This window comes from Asparagus officinalis, chromosome 8 (assembly GCF_001876935.1).
Source record: "Asparagus officinalis chromosome 8, Aspof.V1, whole genome shotgun sequence".
Classification (NCBI taxonomy): Eukaryota; Viridiplantae; Streptophyta; class Magnoliopsida; order Asparagales; family Asparagaceae; genus Asparagus; species Asparagus officinalis.
In genome coordinates this window covers 1,800,605-1,807,071 of record NC_033801.1, presented here as the reverse complement: position 1 = coordinate 1,807,071, position 6,467 = coordinate 1,800,605, and positions in this window count along the sequence as shown.

Genomic DNA, 6,467 nt, shown 5'->3' with positions numbered 1-6,467 from the left:
TGTATTAGCGTTCTGAACTTTTTGTTGTTTGAACTCCGACGAAATGCGTTGAGGAAAGTCTCGTTCTCAAGCCCATCTTAACTAGTGATAAAGTTATGTGCTGTCGAGGTCTATGCGCGATGTTGTATCTATCACGGGAAACATATTTCCTATAACAGGTTCTTTTCTTTTGTTTGGTTCGCCTCCTAAAAGTAGTGATACTAGCGATGTCCTATTTCTTCTTCTTCTTTGATTCTAGGCAATCAACCAAACAGCCCCTGAATCCCTGCGGCTCTGCTCGGATACCATTGCTCTGAATGCGTGATCTCCATGGATTAGTCCTGTAGTTGCGAAACCGACCCGAAGACGGTGGTGGATCCACCAAGAAAGGAGACATCGTAAGCCCGAATGCACCGCGTTCTAACCTGTTCGTTAGCCTGTCCCTGATGTCCGTGTTTCCCACCTACTGCGTGACTCACACCAAGAGCAACAGTGCTCTTTGTTTTTTTCTTTTCCTTCCTTCATTGGTTTTTTTTCAACTTGTTCCATCCATCACTGGATATGAGCGGTTGCATCCGAATGGTATATTTTGATAGCGAGTTGGGTGAGGGCGACCGCGTTCGCGTGGGACCTACTTGTTGCCCGAGCTATACTTTTCGTTCCCTCTTCTTGTCTCGAGCGCACATCGCGTTAGCATCACCCCCGGCCCCCGTCCACCGAATGCTTCCTCTTACCTCTCATCTTGATACGATATGATAATTCTTCTCCGCAAAATACTAGTAGCTAATTCGTATGACAAGTCTTGTCGCAACGGGAGAAATTGCTTCCGGTCTCAAAAACCCGTATGAAAAGAGAGAGTTTGTGTTTTTATTAAAAAAAAAAAAAAAAAAAAAAACACCATGGTGTTGTGTTTTTCCCTTAAATTTTTTTCAAAACACCATGTTCAGTATTTTTGGTCAACACTAGTTTGACCCATTATAACATTAGTATTAAACATATTATTAATATATTATATATTAATTATAATAAAATATATTATAAATAAAATGTTATAATATTTAGTTTACATTATTATAGTATTATAAATATTACATTTAATGCAATATAATATTGTATAATGTATTATAATATTATATTATACTTTAATGAGTTATATTATATTTATAATTATTACATGTTATTTTCAAATAATTATATATTTAATTATTTTGGTATATCAATTTGTTATTGTTGTATATTATATTAATATTTTTATAATAATGTTATTTTGTTGTTAATATAATATTATACTATTATTAATATAACATAATATTATACTATTATACATATAATATAATATTATTAATGTTATGGTAATTCACCATCTAAAAACAAAAACACGAGAAGCTATGTCTTCATAGGCCCAAAAGAACTATGGCCCAAACCATCTTAGCGGCCTAAAGCCCAGCCAGGAACAAATCTATCGACCAGCCGAGTAAACGAGTCATCTTTACCGACACGAAGTGCGGGATCAGTCGACCCCCCCGTGATCGAGACGACTCCTCAAATAGTCGGCTAGACCATCTACTTGGCCAGAAGCTTGCACGACTGCCTAGTCGGCAAGTCATGAGGACAATTCAAAAACCGATCCGTCTCTGCTAAGGGGATAAGATCCAACTAAGCTCCCTTCAGATATACATCAATCAACATTACAGTGTTGATCGATCCCATCAAGATCTCAAACTCTAACAAATCTCGTGCATACACAGCTTTCTCTAGCTCACGAGTCACTTCCCAAATATTACTAAGACATCCTCTCCTGTGCTCGAATGACATCCCTTCTAGTCACTATTCGACATCTGTAGAAGGAAGAACGACTGAGCAGACAGCTTATCCTCCGTCCTGCCTCGTCTGTTAAATCCGGAACATAAGCGAGACATCCTCTCCTGTGCTCGAATGACTTCCCTTCCAGTCGTAAGCTGACATCTGTAAACCGAAGGATGACTCAGCAGCATGTCCGCTCACTTCCCAACCGCTCTCCTGTGCATGGTCAGAGCCAAGGGTCATTGTCTCAAGGGCGATTGACTATAAAAGGAGAGAAGCAGGGTAAGAAACAGGCGGGGCGGGACCTTCATAAAACTCAAGGGATCATTTCTCCCACTTGATCTATTTTTTCTTTTTACTAATAACTCTAAAAGGGTGCCCCCTTACAAGGACCTCAATGGTCCCGGGACTCTCCCTAAAACCCCACTCAAGCTCGCCAGCTGACTTGACCGTCTGATGTACCACGAGGGAAACAAGCTCCGCCCTCTTACGAGTTCGTTCTTCTTGTTTATGCAGAAGAATCAGGAATTCCAGTCAAAGGATCGGGCATAAAGTCGGAGGAGTAGTCGGCCCCATCTCTCATCATCTCCCTCTTCTTCCTTAGAGGATAGCTTCAATCGATTGTGTGATCTCGGACATCAATAATTAATAATGTTAATATTATGTTATTACTAGTATGTTATTAATAAATTAATATATTATAAATATTTTAATATTACATAATATATTATAGTTTTTAATATGTTATAGTTTATTAATAGTACTTTTAATAATATATTAGTATTTATGATATTAATAAGTATTATTATATTATGAATATATTTTTTTACATTAACATTTGTTAACAATAAATTATTTTACTTTATAATAAATTATATTATTTATTACATAATATATTAATATTTTATATATTATATTACATTTACTATACAATATGTTGTTATAATAATATTATTATATTATTATGTTATTATTAAATATGTTACTATTATATAATATTTTATAATTATTAATTTATTACAATTTATTTATTAAAAAATTAATAATATTATAGCGACTATACTATTGTATAGTATATTATTATATCGTTATTATATTATTGTTTATTATATAACTTTTTTATTATTTTTTATTAGTTTATTTATATTTTATTATTATTTATTTATTATATAATATATTATTAACATATTAAATATTGGTATTTAATATGTTATTATATTATTATAAAAGATATTTTATTTATTATATTATTTAATTAATATTATTAATATATTAAATTAACTATAATATAGTATAGTATAGTATAATATAATAAGCATGTTGATAATAACTCTATATTAATTATATTTAATATATTATGTTAGATATTATATTAACATGTACCGTCTCAAACTCAAAACCAAAACAACTTAAAACACCTAAAAAGTGTTTTGAAATAAGTGTTGCGTTTTTAGTTTGATGATGATTTAGCTCAAATTAAAAACACAATGGTTTTCCAAACGCATGGTGTTTTGTTTTTGGCAAAAATACCATGGGATCAAGTAAAAATATCATAGTATATAAACAGAGACTTGACTAAGAAAAAGAGTTTTGCTACAGGGACCCAAAATATGGGACCAATAGGGGGGACAAGTGAGGTGTCCCCCTCCTATTGGATAATAAGTTGGTTATCATTAATGATGGCTAACTCATTATCCAATAGAAGGGGGACACCTCACTTGTTCCCCCTATTGGTCCCATATTAGATCAGTACTGCTTGATAAGATATATTACTTTTTAAAATCATGCACCTACGCTTATTGAGTGGAAAAAAAACCAAAAAACAAAAAGGCATTGAACTTATCGCCTAATTAATATTTTTGGCCCTCATTAATGTTTCACCGTGGTGGCTAGTTTATAGAAAATTAAAAAAAAAAAATCACGTGACCCAAACTCCCTAAAACCAAGATAAAAACTCACAAAAAAAAAACCCAGATAGTTTTTCCTCACTCACTCACCAAACAATGCCCTAGTGCAAAGATTCCTTTTTGGTCTTGTCAAAGACAAGACCTAGGGAAACATACCACAATAAATGAGGATGGAATTCTTCTAGGTCAGTCGTATGCTGACTCACCCCCCCTTGTTTATTAATTAATTAGCCTCTCAAACATGCATTATTTCCTCAATCAAAACCCCTACTCGATCTCCTCATCTCCCAACGGAGAGTTGACATTGATTGATCTCTTTTAACCATTTCCCTCATTTATGACGTGAATGCTACTACTTCTATATGCTGATAACAAAGACAAGAACATAGTTAACTTGTCCATCTCTATTAAATTAAACCATTTGATTGGATCGGTTTAACATAAAATTATTAACTTGATTTTTTTTGGCATCATTAGGTGTCTTTTCTCCATAGGGATCCTCACTATCATGCTTAATATCTCACTAATATTTACTAGAACCTAGAATATTTTGGGAGAAATGTCTTCCATGGAAATTAAAAAGAAGGTATATATATATATATGTGATGCTCTAGGTGTGAATATTGTTTTAGATGCGCTAGGCTTATGCTGTTTAATTACTTAATTTATAGCTAGCTGGCTTGGTAATTTTTGACTAATTGGTTATTAATGCAAGGAGTAGACTAGTGTGTATTTATATATACACGTGATGGAAGTAAGGCATTGAAATCAAAGGAACCAACAGTATGAAAGCATTGAAATCTATTTGATTTCTCTCTATGATCGACCATGTGTTGATCTTTCTTATTTCCATATTAGATCCATGCACCAAGCATGTGACACAAGTCCTCACTAGCTAGGTGAAAATTGAAATGACTAGCCAAAAGCAAACATGTGAGTATGGGCAAGGTTTTCCCACATATATGTTTATCAACTCTATAGAGAAAGCTAAAATGATTCATTTTTAGCTATCATACATCCTATCATGTATCTGTATGCATTTAACACATTTCCTTCATAGTTTTGTAGTAGATTTATGAAATGAACAAGATTTATCAGGTAGACAAAGATAAATGAAAAGTCATAAATGGACTGAGATGTGGTTCTATTTTAAGTGACTTGTAGCATAAATTTCACAGGTGTGTAATAATGTTGATGTCGGTGATCACCAACTAACTAGTCTCGATTTTTAGTATGAAGAACAAGCTGGGACAATTGATGTTATGTAGGCAATCATAAAAAGAATTAATTAATAGAAAACTGAAGAGTTTTTCTGCAAATAACTATATATTAAAAAGGAGCTTAACTGATACATTTTATTTAGCTAATGAAGAAAGGCATATATATTTTCCCTAATATGATATTTGAGCCAAGGGTATGTCAATCAAGTAAACTAGCTAGAATTTTAATAATGAGTTCAAATTTTGGAGGGAAGAAAGGGATAAAGGCTCTCAAAAGGTGTGGCACCTTGAGTAGATGATCCATGCAGGGGATGAGTTCGGTTGAGGCAAGGAGTGAAGAAAGCATTGGCACATGATATACAAAAGGAATGGGAAGCATGAACTCTGATTAGCTTTGGGAATTTAGTTATATCCTTTTAAAGTAGGAGTTGATGGTAGATAGTGGTCGTTTCTGATGTGCTTGAAACGATAATGTTGTGATGGCATTTTGGCTATCAGGCCTAATCATTCATGGAAATGCTGGGGATATTGGAACTCCACTAAAGTTATATCCACTAATTAGCTCTAATATTTTCTTCTTCTAGCTAGATAAAAAAAAATATGTTCAATAAATGGTTATATACCCCTATATATGGTAGAATAGTTAGTGTTTTCTTGATAAATTACTAACAATCATAAAAATGACTAACGTAAGGAAGTTTCCTAGCTAAAGCTCAAGCAATGTGCAGAAGGAGAAAAGAATTAATTAGAGGGAATTGGCAACCAAAAGAAAGGGGGTGAAATGCAAAAGGGAGGTTCATGTCAGCCAATATGACATTTGAATATGACTAAATATTACAAGAAAACTTGTATGTTATTGGGTATGAGAATGGTATGTTCTTTACCTTTCTTTCCTATCCGTAATACATAATCATGGACCAAAAGATATGACATGAGGAGAAGCAAATTAAGTCTAAAAGAATTAAGGATCAAGCAAAAATAAATGAGAAAACATAGTTTGGAGGAAAATCATGCGCTAGCAACCACAAATGCAAACTTCATGATGGGCTTTTAGTGATTGTAACCCTAGTGGTTGGAGAGAAGGAAACCAACAAGGAGTCTACACTCACATCACAATTCTTTCTTCCCCAAGTGAGTACTCATTGTAAAGAGATTCAAAAGTATGCAAGACCACAAACTAACTTGATTCTCTCTCTCTCTCTCTCTCTCTCTCTCTCTCTCTCTCTCTCTCTCTCTCTCTTCACATAAACCATGTCACTCATACCTTTTGTAAATGTCATTTTATCCACTAGAACATTCTCTCTCTCTCTCTCTCTCTCTCTCTCTCTCTCTCTCTCTCTCTCTCTCTCTCTCTTCACATAAACCATGTCACTCATACCTTTTGTAAATGTCATTTTATCCACTAGAACATGTAGATCACTTATCAAGTGAGAAGTTAGAGAAAAAAAACACAATTAATCCCTCTCTCTCTCTCTCTCTCTATATATATATATATATATATATATATATATATATATATATATAACTTTGAGAGTTTTAATTATATGCTTAAATAGCA